General features: G+C 44.2%; 1 protein-coding gene across 8 annotated transcripts in view; it reads left to right on the top strand.

Annotated features, from left to right (window-relative positions):
* Window positions 1–15,368, top strand: part of PTPRE (protein tyrosine phosphatase, receptor type E) — an 82,143-nt gene that overhangs the window by 10,826 nt on the left and 55,949 nt on the right. Inside the window, exons 1-2 of one of the 8 annotated variants that reach the window (XM_046943135.1) lie at window positions 144–6,949; window positions 10,853–10,927. The exons of 6 other annotated variants lie outside the window; for them this stretch is intronic. The gene's annotated coding sequence lies outside the window, so the exon portion shown is untranslated. Of the gene's footprint in view, window positions 1–143; window positions 6,950–10,852; window positions 10,928–15,368 lie in introns of those variants that run through there. One more of the 8 variants, XM_046943134.1, reaches the window with a different exon arrangement.

Genomic DNA, 15,368 nt, shown 5'->3' on the forward strand with positions numbered 1-15,368 from the left:
AAGGATGGTTGTCACATAGGAAATGACGACATCCTTTCTCAGGGTCGTATGCACAATTTGCCACGTAGCTGAAGCAATCTTGTTAGCAAGCATAGGCTTTGCACGAGAGCTGCAGGAAGGTCCTGGCCTTGACAGTAAGTGCAGAAGGAATGAGAGAGAAAGCAAACTTGCTGCAGCTGCACTTTGTTAAATACACAGGTGTACTTACTGCCATCAGAAGAGGGACTCAGATGTTTTGCACAACGTCTCAAAAGAACATAAAAAATTGTAATAATTAATGGGGTTTGGCTTGCTAATTGTCCTCAGCGTCCAGCCTTTGTGCCATCAATTCAGTTTGGAGCCCCTGGGGTGTTGTTCTGAGGGTTTTTCTCTTTTTACCACTGTGATTCAATTGGGGTAGATGGCTTCTGCTAGTGGTTGGATGTATTGATCTGCTGCTTAAGGAGTGAAGGAAATGAGGAGCAGGAGAGCCTGTGCAGAGTCTTCTAATCTGTCATCTCAAACCCCCACCCTCCAAGAATAAGGAAAGTTCGGAAACATCTGATGCATTTGATGTAGTCACTCATGCGTTGGTGTATTCATAAAAGCCTTGGAGAGCCATATAAGGCCTCTTGACTTGAACAGTCAAACAAAAAACCAGTCCTGTAGACTTCACTCTGAAGAAATTTGTACAACGTACGCACTGAAAGCTCTGGGACTCTGGACGAGTCAGAGTACCCATCATTGTCCTCAGCCACCAGCAACTCCTGGAGGTCCCATGTGTGTATTTATTGTGTGTTTTGGCTTGGAGCTGTATAACTCCAACCTCAAAGTTTGCAGAGCAGCAAGGTTCCATATGCAATCTCTTGTTGTTGAAAGGAGGTTTATCTCTTTTCATTTTGCTCTCCCACCGGTGGTTTTTGTTTTGCATCTGGATTTCTACTTGTTTGTCCAAGCTTCAAACACAAACATCTGACCTGCTTTTGGAACTGGTCGTAATGCTTAAGGAGGAACAGTGTTCACTGTTGCTCTTTGGATAACTGTACGGAAGGAGAACTCAAGTAACTGAAATGTATGCCAGTCTTTGTTTCTTATCGCCTGCGTGAAGCAAATAGCAGTTCTGAGCTTCTGCAAGAAGGCCTCGGGATGCCAGCAGCCAAGCAAAAAGGTCAGGTTCCTGCAGGACCTATCTAGCATGTTTGAACCATAGAGTGGCCTGGGTTGAAAAGGAACACAGTGGTCATCTTGTTTCAACCCCCTGCTATGTGCAGGGTTGCCAACCACCAGACCAGGCTGCCCAGAGCCAAGGAAACTGTATAAATGCAAACATGAAATGCTCCCTGAGGGCAATAGCTTTTATTTATCCCCTCAGTGTGACAGAAAACAAGCATGAAACCGTCTTCTGCTCTTTGAAGCATTCCTGCAGCTCTGGGGTGGGTGCACAGGGCCTCCAGGGGAAGGTCCTCTCCTGCTGGGGCAGCACCTGAAGTTGAAGTTTCTGTCCTAAGGCAGAGAAACTGCTCTCAGTGCATTTGTTCTTAAATGGAAAAAAGGCCTTAGGTTAGCTTTACGTCAAGGCTCTGTTATAATGAAAAGTGGCAATTTAGGAGGGGAAAAGTCCTATCTCCTGGGCTGTGATGTTGTCAGTGCAGCTATCCACTCCACACTGTTATTATCTGAATCTTAATTATTGACGTTGGAATTTCAAAAAAGCTTTGCTAAAAGGAAGATAAAGGTGATATTTAAACATTCCCTGCTGCTGAGGTGTGCAATTGTGAGCATCCTGTTCTGATAAGACGCAGTGCCTCAGCAACAGGAGCTCTGCAGACTGTCTCCATTGCCATGTTGTACTTATCTGGATTTCAGAGGAGAAGAAAAATAGAAATAATCATCCCTTGGCTTGTGCTGTCGCATTTGGAATAGTGTTTCTGAGGCACTCTAGTGGAACAGACGTGTTCTTTAGACAATATTTAGTGCAATTTGTCAAGTTGGTGAAGTAGAGTGGAATTAAATGGGCGGTGGAAGAGGGAATGGAAGGAAGTAAGTTGTTAACTCCTATCAGCGATCTGGCAGCACGGCTCTGCTTCCAGGAGCAGCAGTGCTTTGGGATGGGTCTCTGTTAGCACGGGGGTTTCTGCCACTGCCAGTAAGTGCTGTGCTCTGCGGCAATGATTCAGCATCTACCTGAGCACGACTTGCAGTGACTGCAGGACCTGTGAGTGGAGGCTGTGTTTGCACAGCTCAGCTGGGGATTTGCTTCCCACAGACGAGTCCATTCTGTTTGTCTTTGCTTTTGCCTCCAGGAAGCTCTTATGTGAAGGAGTTTTTGGACAGGAAAAGTTATAAACTAAATAAAGAAGGCAAACAAAGGCTGAAGTAAATGAACTAAGAGTATTCCTGTTCTGTCATTTCGAATGAAGAATGTCGTGGTTCTACGAATGTCATCTTTGAGCGTAAGTTTGTGACTGGGTTTCTGCCTATCCCAGCTGCTGATGGATGCCCCTGGGCTGCCACTCACTGATGATGTATAACATTGTTGTTTCTGGGCTGTGAGTCACATCAGGGAAGTGCTTCCTTCTGGAAGGATCCTGCTTTCGTATTGTCCTGCTTTGTAACCTGGATGGTTCCTTGGGCTGGTTTACAGCAAAGAGCAGTGCCAGCACAAGCAGTAGTGTGGTGCGGTGTGGCTGAGGTGGTTATCTCTTGTTTTCTGTCCAAACTGAAGCTCATGTGTGTACCCGGGCTATGAAGCACTTGGTGGTTTAGTGGATCTATGGAATAAAAATAAAAAAGTAAAAAAGGAGTTGATGAACCCAGAAAATGAATCACATTGCCTGAACCCCAGTGTGACATCCAGAAGCACCGTCTTATTTCCCAGTACTTTTCAAGCCTCCTTTTTCACATTTGGTCTCGGACATTTGTTTGTCATGCTTTTGGTGTTCATTTACATGCTGCATGCTTGTTTTCCCAGTGCTGTGAGCTGGGCTTCCTTTCAGCATAGCTTGGGAAAGCAGATCCCCTGTGGCCGTACGCTGCTTTAGATGGCCGCATCACAGCTGGTGGTCACGTCTTAAGGATGCCATGCAAAGACAAAAGTGGAGGAACTGAACAATAAGAGTAATAGCCTTATTGCCGAGTCAGTGTGGAACATATGCTGGGGAGCTGCATGTCTGTAGGAGCAGGGATGGCTGTGCAGGAGCTGCCCTTTCCCCGGGCAGTGGTCCGAGGTGCCACCTGTCCTGTCTTTGGAGCACTCAGAGCTGGTGGTGCTCAATAAGCCAAACCTACACCTTCAGCTACTTGTTTCTCATTGATTGCCCTGTTTGAGAGTGTGCTCTTGTGCAGCCCCATGGGGATGTTATCATGATCATAGTGATCCATTCTGTTCTCAGACGCTAGCGTTATTTCTGGACAAAGCTGTTTTCGAGACATACATTGCTGCATATTGATGCGGGGCTTAGTCATCAAGCCTTCCTCCTGTTCATTTCCTAAATAACTGCTTAAAACTCTTCGATAGCAAGTAAATCTTCTGGTCTGCTTAAAAAAATAGGGGAAATGTCCTGCATCCTCTGTGTCTGCCTCCTGTTGTGATGTTCAGCAGTCCTCTTTTTCCTCCAGTTGGGGCAAACCCCAAACTTACAAAGTGGAACCCAAAAACGTTTGCCTCAAACACACACCCCTCGTTAGCTGGTATTTACATAAAACATGCTGACACCAGGTTAGGGAGATTGAGTAGGATGCTTTCTCAGCTGTTGAAATTTGCACACGAGATGGGAGATGTTTTGATTAAGAAGGGTTAGCTGAATATCTCTGCCATTTATTCCCATGTGTCAGAATCAAAGCAGTGTTTCTCTGGGCACTTTGCCCACTTCCTTTTCTTTTTTTTTTTTTTTATTCTTCATTAGTTCTTAGATGTTCCATTTTTTCCTTAAGGTTGGGATGTATTTATACTTTTCTCTTAATGGAGGCACTTAATAGCTTAATGGCATAAATGTGTGTAAAATGCCTTTCAGATAGGAATGAAGATAACATTGCTGATTTTAGATTTCCATTCCCTTTCAGTAGCATTTGTAAATTCATTCTTTCATTCATCAGGAGAAGTAGGGGTGAGCCAGAGACCTGTGAGAGTTAAGAGCAGGAAAACCCAGCTCATAACCATGTGGCTGAGAGGCTGGTGCAATTGCAAGAGTTTGGGTTTGTTTGACCATGGGGCAGTTTGGCACCTGGCCTGATGGCTGCTGATGGGTCTCACCTGTCTCAGAGGGGGAAATGGATCCTAGCCCAGGAGCTGGCAGGGCTTGTGGAGAGGGCTTTAAACTGGATATGAGGTGGGAAGGGGATAAAACCAGGCCTGCTAGAGATGAGCCTAGGGGAATGATGATGGAATTGGGGTGAGGCATGAGGCATTGGCTCAGCTGAAGCGCATTTACACCAATGCATGCAGCATGGGCAGCAAACAGGAGGAGCTGGAGGCCATTGTGCAGCAGTCAAACTATGAAGTAGTTGTCATCACAGAAATATGGTGGGATCACTCCCACAACTGGAGTGCTGCAGTGGATGGCTGTGAGCCCTGTGAGAAAGGATAGGTAAGGAAGGAGAAGTGGTGGTGTGGCTCTCTATGTTAGAGAGTGTTTTGATGTTATTGTGCTTGTGGCTGGGGATGAGAACATTGAATCTCTGTGGGTAAGGATTGGGGAAGGGCCGACAAGGCAGACATCCTGTTGGGGGTCTGTTATAGACTGCCTAACCAGGATGAGGAGACAGATGAGGTGTTCTATGAGCAGCTGGCAGAAGTTGCGCGGTCGCCAGCCCTTGTCCTCATGGGGGACTTCAACTTCCCTGATCTACGCCAGAAATACAGTACAGCACAGAAGAAGCACTTTGGCCACAGCAACCCCAGGCAACTCCACTGCCTTGGAGCAGAGTGGGTGGAAGACAGTGTAGAGGGAACGGGCCTGGGGTCATTGCTCTGTGCTTGGCTGAACATGAGCCAGCAGTGTGCCCAGGTGGCCACGAAGGCCCGTGGCATCCTGGCTTGTGTCAGAAATAGCGCTGCCAGCCAGAGCAGGGATGTGATTTAGTGGGAAATATTGGTGATGGGTGGATGGTTGGGTCTTGGAGGACTTTTCCAACCTTGGTGATTCTACTTAATGGGTAATGCCTTCCTGCTCTCGGAATAGCAAAGGAGTGTACCGTTATCATATCTGTTTCAAATCTGCACGTTCTTCTAACGTGTGATTGCTAGCATGAGGTCATTGCTGTGATAGCATATTAGTGTATGGTTTGTTTGTTTTGTTTTTGAGCTGTATTTAAAGAGCCTTCTCTCAAGGGAGAGAACTCCATCTTTTAAAGTCAGTGCTGAAATGACTTTTAAGAAGTATAAAATAAGATCCTGTCTCTTTTTTTTTTTTCCCCTTGTACTGGGAAAAACATTCCCTCTTTCATTTCTTTATTTTTATTTGCTCCATGTGGATGCTGATGCTTCTGGCCACTCAGAAACTGGAGCAAAACCTTTTTTTAGAAACTAGAGCAGAATTTTCATAATAAACCTGATCTCCTACAGACTGAGAGCCTCTTTAGGGGGAAGTGAGGGAAGGAGGCTGGAAGTAGGGAGGGTTATAAGCAATGTAATTTCCAGGATCTATATTCTGAAAAAGTCTCAGTGGACTTGGTGCTGCTGCTTGGATTAGGAGGCCCTTTAATTTGCTTTTAATTAAAGTGATTTTCATTTATTCTATGCCTTCTTCAAAAGTCCCAAGGCACCTTACAAACTTGTGATTATATACAGAAAATGCAAAATGCATATTCATGCAGTGCTGAGGTTCCACGTTGAAGTGAAGGATGAAAATGAGTTTTACCTTCCTGTTTTCTATTAGTACTTCTATTAGAACCTCAGTTCCCCTTTATAGCACAAGCCTTATAGCACCACATTTGATCTCAGAGACCACAGTCCAAAATGTAAGCATTGACCTTCTGTTAAGTATTTTATCCAAATTATGTATTTAAACAGCTTAATTTTAGCAGCTTCACTAAGTTGGAGGAAAAAGTCATGAAAGTACCTTATGAAATGAAATGCATCTGTTGCAGAGAATCCCAAACAAAATGCAATAAAGCAGTGTATTAAACTGGGCACTGGCAGAAACGCAAGGCACCCATGGAATCCTCATGGACAGCAGAAGAGCTTGTTGTGGGTTCGTTCATTGTGTTGGAAGAAGCAAAGGCTGCAATGGCAGAGATGGTGGGACTTCTTGTGTTGCTGAGTTCAGACAGCTGTAAATGAACATGGTGACATTTCATAGTGGAGCTGCGGTTTGCTGGAGGCAGAAGTTTGTGATGCATTGCTCAATACGATTGTGCACATTCTCTTAACTGTACGAGGACTTTGAGATGCAGTAGTTAAAGTGGAAAAATAGAATAAAGTCATTAAAAGCGACGTAGATGTCTTTATTAATAATAATGGGTCTTGAAGAACTGAGTCTCCTGCAGTAGAGGAAAACTGGAGGATGCTGCTGGTTTGTAGAGAGCGAGAAATTTCACTGCTCAAGTTAGGGTAAGCAAAATGCCACTTTTAACATTACGCCGTTGTTTGAGGATATTACACCCGAATTGTGAGCAGCATATTTTCTTATAAAGCGTTTTTTGTTTTCTAAATGAATGCCGCAGTGTTCGTTTGTATGGAGGAGTTATTCAGGAGGAACTTTCCCAGGATCTGGCAGATGAGGAGAGGGCTGCGCTCAGCACTTCCAGGAGGTTTTTCTCTTTTGCTTAAGTTACACCACTGTTCCAAGCTCCCAGAAGCTATTTGGTGGGTAGCATTAAGAGTCTGATGCAAGTGTCCGTTTGCTGTGTATAGCAGGTACGATCCTGGACGTGGCAGAGGCACTGCTGGTGGAGGCCACAGTTGCATGGTGAGGACGGAGTGATCCCAGTGACCAGAGCACTTTGGCTTCCAGGACTTCCCTTCCTAACAGTTGAGTGATTCGAGAATTATGGGCTTTTTGTTGTCGTTTGTGTTTTGTCTGCCATTATTTCCCAACCCTCTCATCCATCTGTCGCTCTGCAGTCAAAACCATGAAGCCTTCGTGTTGTTTTCTGATAGAACCACTTCTCCTGGTCAGTAAAAGTGACTGAAGGTCTGAAGTCTGCTATTTGGGGAGACAGTGGTGAAAGTCATCATAAGGCGAAGTGCCCCCTGAGGGCAGGTATGGGTCCTGCTCTCCCTCTTTCTTTTCCAATTTCTGATGGCTGAGTCTTTTCGTTTTGGCAGGGATTGGCTGATTTCTGAGATGAAACAGCTCACTGAGGTGGGCCTGATGCTCCTTGGGTTCCTACAGACGTAGATTAGGCAATAGGAAAGCTGTTCAGTGAAGGTCAAGAAAGACTTTCATTTCTTTTTTTCTTGTGTTTAGTTGACTCGATTTAACCTTGAGTTAAACATCTGACTGAGTTACAAAAGGTGGTTGTGGCTGTCTTGTGAAACTGCTGTGCTCTGTTGCATTGTAAACAGGTTATAATAAATGACTTCTTTGGGATTGCATTCATCTGAGGCCAAGAGACGTTCTGCAGAGTGATTCCTTGTGAAACTTGGGGGTGTTAAGGTGACAGACTTAGTGCCAGCTTATGCATTTTGGGTGAAACCATACAAATTGTGTGTTTTAAAGGACTTTGCCTGCCATCTGTATTGCATCTACTATGTTTCATTGTTCTGCTGAGGCACAGATGTTAGAGAAAGGACTGAATGGAGTTATGTAAATGTGCAGATTGTTGCTCTGTTTGAAATCAGAACGAGCCCTTCTTGCTTTGGCTGCAGGGAGGTCACAGTGCTGGAAGCTGGAATGGAGAGATGAACTGTAACGTCCTCATGTGCTGCTTCAAGACAAAAGGTGTAGACAGAATTCACACAGAGTGTGGTGATGCACTGGAACAGGTTGCCCAAGGGGGTTGTGGATGCTATGGGTGCCCCATCCCTGGAGGCATTACAAGGCCAGGCTGGATGTGGCTCTGGGCAGCCTGGTCTGCTGGTTGGCGACTCTGCACATAGCAGGGGGTTGGAACTGGATGAGCACTGTGGTCCTTTTCAACCCAGGTCATTCTATGATTCTATGAAATGCCAGTACAGAGCACAGACCACGAGGACAGCCTTATCAGTGTCTCACAGAGCCCACATTAGCAGGCTGTTTCGCCTCAAAAACCAGCCTCTCCCTGTCTGAGGAAGACTCAGCCACAGAAATCAGCTGCCCTCTGCCACGGTCAGCTTTTGTGGTCAATTTTAAAAGCATTTGTAGTGTTTCTTTTAGTGCTTGCAGTTAATTAATTGATTTCAGGTGGGTTGGTGTGCTTAGGGGAAGCCTCTGGGTGGCCTGTGTAAACCTGTTTTTTGGGGAGGGTGGTGGAGAGCCCTGTTAGCACATCCAGAGGTGCAGGGAGAGGAAAGAGCACATTGGGATGGGTGTGCTTGCACAGCTGTCAGCGAACGCCTGGGTTGAGCTGCTCGTGCTCCTACTGAATTGAGATGCAGTGACATTTCTGAGCTTGTCTTTCTTGAGTGCTTGTGGCAAATGGTCAAAATGCTGGCAGTTGAGGTCTGCTAAAATAAATGCTGCTCTTAAAGCATTTCATACTCAACAGGAAGCAGTTCTGCTGGTTTTTTAAGATGCGGTAGATGAGTTTGGATGTTAGTTAATGTCCTCTTGATTTTGTATTCTGTATACATCCAAAACATCCTCACAAACATCCTCTGTACATCAAAAACACAGAAGGCATGCACAGCCCGACCTCTGAACGCAGAGCTTTTTCCTGTTTATGTTGGCCAAGACCCTTAGAAAAACTATTTATTCTGTCATGAAGAAAACTACCAAATAAGTTAACATCTGTGGAAGCTCGTGGAAGGCAGGTAGTGGAACTTGGTATGCTCTGCATGTCTGGAGGAGGCCGGGCCTTTTGAGAGATCATTCAGGCTTTTGTGTGATAGCATCTTCTTATCATTGTAGCCACATGGCATCAGAATGAAATGATGGCTGCCGCTCTAGCAGAGAGTGAGTGCTGAAATCGCACTTGCGCAGCAGCTGTTCCTCATTTAATCTGATCAAACAGGAGAGCAAAGTTCTGTATATGTCACTTTCTGCTGTATGATACTCAGCTGTGAGCTTACATGCACCCTCCCTGTGGGTGACCTGGCTGATGGGGTGAAGTGCAAGCTCAGCAGGTTGGCAGATGGCCCGGCTGGGAGGGCAGGGCTGCTGTGCAGGGTATGGAAGGTGTTGAGGAACCTCCTGGTGTCAACCAATGCCAGGTGTGAGGGTGTGGAGGAAAAGCTGGAGCAGAGACAGGTGGCTGTAGGATTGGGTTGAGATGCCTTCAGGTGCCTATAGGGCAGCAGTGGAAGAGACCAGGCCAGGCTTGTCCAGTGCAAGAGAAATTGCAGCTGGTTGTATGGTGGAAGGAAAACCCCCTGTGAGTGAGTGGATGCAGCATGGAGCAGGGGGCCTGCCAGGCTGCAGCATCCCTTGGTTGGAGAGCCACCAGTGCCTTTCCCACTGAGGTCTGTTATTGCTGATAACTGTGACCAGTCTAAGAGAATGTTTATAATTTATGTGCAGAGTTTGTACTGATGGAGTAGTTTAGCTTATCACTGCAGATGTGTGTGCTGTTCCGTGGGAATGTGTGGCTTTAAAACATTCTCTGCATACAGAAATACATTATTTTAAATTAATTTTCATGGATTGGATGTACTGCTATGCTTCTATTTTAATCTGTGCTGTCAGCTGGTATGCTTCTGGAAATCAAAACCAATTCTACCGATTCAGAGGAAAGCAAAATTTTGTGTTTATGTGATGATCAAAATATCCATCTTGTAGCAGTCTGGAGGGCAAAATGAGAGTGCTGTTTACCCCTGGAAAGGGGGGTTTTCCTGTAATGCAGATCTAATTATTATTTGGTAAAGGCATCACGGCAGTCTGTAGTTTACAATTATTTGAAGAAATGGAGAAGTAAATCTGTATTTCAGCGATAAAAAGATAGCACATGAAAATACTGGTCAGTTATCCCATCCTGTTCTCTGGGAAGAGCTCATCTTGATCCATCCCATTTCACACTATTTGTATTTATAAAATAGTGCTTTTCCTACCCCCATTAAACCAGGACCAGTTTGTAAATGAAATAAGATACGTATGTCATAGCTAACATGTAATTCTGCTCTGTTTTGGATTTTCTGTATTGAAGGATAGGTGGTTGGCTTTGGTCAAGCTGGTACAGTTTGTCTTACGTTTCTGAAACCACAAAAGTAGATGTACTGTATTTTGCATATCTGAATGAGGATGCACTGATTAAAAGTCATAAACTGTTAAAAGTCATGGATCATTAATGACTTTCTTCAGTTGAAGCAGAGAAGGGTTTCCCTCTGCAGAACAGGAGGAAGCTCTGCAAGCTTCAAGCGTCAGCACAATTTATGTGGGTTTAGATATTAATAGAAGGAGGAGATTGGGAAACTACACAGATAGGCAGATAATTATATTCAGTGCTATGCTGAGCCTGGGTGCTGTGAGTTGGCCCCAGGATCTGAGCCAAGAGCTGCTGCTTTGGGGGGTCCAGGAGGGCTCAAAGCTTTGGTTCTTCCAGGCTTTCTCCTGAGGCCCGAGTTCTCTGCAGCCTGTTTCAGGGGCAGGGAGATCACAGAATCTCTGTGAGCTCTTTTCTACATGGTCGGTTTGGAGATAGCCAGTTGGGTGTACAGGTCACTTTTTGTGTGTTTTACCAGCTTGCATTGTGCGTGATTGGGTTGCATCATCTTTCCCCAGTTCTGATCAGGAAATGTTAAGTTTGACAAAACTTGAAACCTGCAGGCTTTGTCACCTCCCTGTTATCCTTTTTCCAGATCATCGAAGAATTCCTTTTAATTACATTGCCCAGATACCAGCACAGCTCCATGTGAAACACCTCTGTGAAACCAGTAAGTAGTTAAAGCAGAAAAACTGAAGGGCGGAAGTGACCTGCTATCTGGTCTTCACCTGTGCTTGAAAGCATCATGTGGTCAGGAACTTCAGTTGCATACTTCTCTAAGAAGATCCCTTGGATGTGTTTTCCATCACAGTGTTCATAGTGATTGCTGTTTATGCAATAAGGAGGAAAAAATCCGATGCCACTGATCTGTACGTTTTGTGTTTCTGTTTGTTACTCCTTGAAGTGGGAGTTTTGCTTTGTTGTTGAAGAATCAAGATGAACGTTCTTTGGAAAACATTCCCCGCAGGTTCATCTTTCAGCAGCTCAAAGTCACTTTAAAGAAGGCATTGCCTTATCTAGGTAATGCCTGTTGGGAAGTCATTTAGTGAGCAAATTGCCAGATAATTGCACTGGTGGTAATTGCATCTTAAATTGATCTGCTCTTTAGAAAAATGCTGAAAATGAATAGTTCTTCATCTTGATATGAAAATATTGGTTCTGTTATATTAATTAGCATACTGTGGAATAGGAATTTTTTTTTTTTTGAAGGAAGATGCTTAAGCTGATCTGTTTTTATTTTTCGTTGATGGCCTTAGTTGGTTCCTTGGAAGAATCAAAGCTCTCTTTGTATCTGTGTGAGTGAGAGAGAACAAAGTTATAGGATGTCCATCAGTGAAACAGTGAAGATTCTTCATAGAATAGAACTCTTGAGCACATTGCAGGATTTTGTGTAGCTCTGTCAACCCTGCTGTGCTCATACCTGCATTGCCAGTGACAGCACCATTTTGCTGTTGCATCTGCAATGAACAGCAAGACTTCTGGATCAGCGACCTGACCAAGGCATGGCATCCACAAGACCCAGAGAAGCAAGGAGTTGGGCTTGCTGCTTCATGCATACTTCCATGCAGTTTCAAAGCTTTTATGGCAGTTTTGGGGATGACTGAAACCTAGTTTTCAGACATGGCAGAGTTCTGTTTCATAGGGTGTTTATAATTTGATTTGTTCTGCCACAGATATGCTTTCTCTTTCCTTCTGAGTTGATCTACCCAACCTATAGGAAAGAGGTCTCTTAGAAGCCATTGCCTTTTGACTGTGTATGTTGAGTTTTGTCAGGGAAGTATTTTTTGGCAGAGTAGAAATGACAAGGCCAGTATGGGAAGTATCCTGAAATTGACCCAAGCTTAGGTTCTATCACGTTTCTTGGTAATTAGATTTATAAACTTTTTTTAAAAATATTATTTTAAATCTTACAATCACTTATTGCTGTGATACAGAGAAAAAAATAAGAGAGTGAAATGGGTGCAAAAACAACTTGAGCCTGGAAGTGAGTTGCAACCCCATTGTTCTGCCTCTTTTCCCCATCCAATGACTGTGGGTCTTTGGTGACCTTGCAGGAAATGTATGTGACGTATTTGAGTATAAGGGAGAAGAATTTAGTGTGTGATTTCTTTTGAGAATTGCCCTGGTGCTACTTCTGATAAGGATAAGATATGTCTTATGAGACGGCTAACTTGCACTAAGTTGTACATTAATGACTTCAGCTGGAAAATAAGATCACAAGCGCAAAATATGCATGCCACAGGGCAGGTTGCTGTACTGAATGTCTAATGTGATAGGACAGAAAGGGATGTGCTTCAGACACATCTGCAGAGCTGCTCATAAACGTAGCCTGGTTCCATCACTGCAGAGTGCTGTGTGTGTACCCCCAGTAATTTGCTGTTGAAGAGTGTGTGAAATAGGGACAAGCTGGTAGTTATGTCTCAGACACACAGAGGTTCAGCTGTTCTGTCTTTTTCAGACATAACGTTTCCATCCTCTTTCCTCCAAATGAGTTGTTTCCTACATGTATGGAAAAAATAAAGCTGCTGGGGGCAGAATTTTTGAATTTAAACTCAAGCGGATGAATTGCAGGAATCCCAATTCATTGTTGTTGTTGTTATTATTATTATTATTATTATTATTGGAGGGGGAGGAAGGGAACACATGAGCAATGTGAGCAGCTGCTAACCCAATGTGAGGGAGTTGTGTCCCGGTTCTCCAAGCCAGGTATTCCCATAGCACTGGGCAGTGGTACAGGGAAGAGGAGTTGGGAACAGTTGTGCAGCTTCTCCTTCCTTTCTCCCTGTGATTGTAAGTAGGGTGGGATGTAGCAAGGACTGGATACTGAATATCTCATTTCCCTCTATCACAAGTAGATGTCCTTCATTGGATTAGTGGAATGAGAGAATGTCCCAACTGGAAAGGACCCATATGGCTCATCTAGTCCAGCTCATTGATTCCCAGTATAGAACAGTGTGTGTTCATTCCCAGGCTGCTCTGCTGAAAAAAAAAAGAGGGGATTTCAGTCTGTTGTACCCTTAGCCAGTGTTCAATCTGCCTGGAATTCCCTTTTCCAGTCACAGGAGGAAAACGTGAATAGTTCAGCATGGCCACAGCCTCTCGGGTTGTTCCGTTGAATCCCTGGGATGAACAGTTATCACATGCTACAGCTGCAAGCTGTATATTCAGAAACCAAATTTCCAAGGCCAGGGTGGGACTACACAAGTGTGCTGCCTATAAAAAAAGCTCGCCCTTCCTTTGGCTGGTTTATTTGGAGAGAAGAGCTTCGCACAGAGCAGCGTTCAGGAGATCTGGCAAAATGGGTCCCGTGGGGCAGCAGTGGTGGTTCTCAAGTGGTTCTGAGCTGGCTGCAAAACAGGTAAATAAAAGGAAGATTAAAAAAAAAATCAGTTTGAAATCTAAGCAATGTTTGTAGATTTGTGCACTCTTTGGATCTCCAGAAGGGAAGTACGGGAGATGTTATGTGCCTCCCATTTGTTACCGCGGTGTAATGAATTACTCAAAATTCAAGATGAAAATTAAAAGGAAGAGAAATCTAAGTAAAACATTAGCACCTCTGCATGTTAATGCTACTGCTTTCATACTGAAGGTTTCTGGCATGCTGTTTTAAACCTGTTTCATCAGGAAGTGTTATAAAAAGAAGAAAGGTCGACCGCTGTTGTTTCATCTCTGAAGCTAGGAGTGTCATTTCAGTAATTTTGGGGTCGTTCTGTATCTGACAGACTTAAATTAAGTGTTTATGTTTCTGTAGCCTAAGGGAATCTCAGCTCATCTGCGGGTTTTATTGTTGCCTTATTAAAAAGTAGCTGTTTAATTAGCTGTGTCATCCTGGCGGTCTCTTTTTATGTCAGAAGTAATGGGAGCACGCTATTCCAATCCATACAGACCCATCTCAGTCCTTATAAAGTGAGGCTTCGTGTGAAAGCCGTGCTTTATTTCATGGGCTGTGTGAAGTAAGAGAAATGAATGTGTAAGGAGGAGCTGGCCACCGAGCCTTGGGGACGCGGGATGGTTCAGCACCCAGCAGATGGCTTGGATGGGCACATGGGTTGGGCCAGCTTCTTTCTTCAGAGATGGCCATAAAAAACATGGGGGCAGGAAAAAAAAAATCATGGGAGAAAAAAAATAAATCCTGTCGTTTAGAAAGCAGTGGGTTTTGGAATGGGAGGAACTTCCCTATGCCGTTATTTCAACGGCTGCTGCCGAGGAGAGGTGGTTCTAAGTTGGTGGAGGGAAGATTTAGGTTGTATATCAGGGGGAAGTTCTTTACTACGAGAGTGGTGAGGTGCTGGAACAGCTGCCCAGAGATGCTGTGGGTGCCCTGTCCCTGGAGGTGTTCAAGGCCAGGTTGGATGAGGCCCTGGGCAGCCTGGTCTAGTATGAGATACAAAGGTTGGTGGCCTTGCATGCAGCAGGGAGGTTGGAGCTTCATGATCCTTGAGGTCCCTTCCAACCCAAGCCATTCTATGGTCTATGTGAAAATAAAGCTTGCAGACTAAGAACTGAGTGTCCTGTCCCAGAGCTGGATTCTTATTTTTAAATTAATAAACTTTTTTTTTATTTCCAGAATAGAAATGCAACTCTCTTTGATCGTTGGTCCAGGATACAGTTTCAGTCCAAAATGGTATTCCCATAGTAACGACCCAGATTTGACCAGCAGGGATTTTCCACCAAAATGTATTTTTGGATGAAATAGCCCAATATCTTAAAACATAATGGTTGGTTTCTCCAACTTGCTGTGCATTTCACACCAAGAAGGTTCCAAACTGGACCACTGTTGATATATTCTGCAAGTGCTGTCTTTTATAGACAGCTGTCAAGGATTGATGGGAAAACACAATGACTTTTGTTTTAACCCTTTTCGTAAAGAAAAACATTTATTTATCGTGAATACAACTTGGAGAGTAAGGAAGAGAAATAAGTGCTTTAAGAAATCCTTACAAAGTCACGTTTTTGTGAGCTGTAGCAAATTCTGCTGTAAGTACTCAGAGAAGCACTTGCTTGTGATAAATCTATCCCAGGAGTATGTTCTGTATTATTACAGTTATTGTACTATTAATCGCGGACAAGTCTTTTTCTTCTGTTCCTTAGTAAGTGTGTTTGAGTGTAGC

The sequence above is a fragment of the Gallus gallus genome, chromosome 6 (assembly GCF_016699485.2).
Source record: "Gallus gallus isolate bGalGal1 chromosome 6, bGalGal1.mat.broiler.GRCg7b, whole genome shotgun sequence".
In the NCBI taxonomy this organism is placed as follows: Eukaryota; Metazoa; Chordata; class Aves; order Galliformes; family Phasianidae; genus Gallus; species Gallus gallus.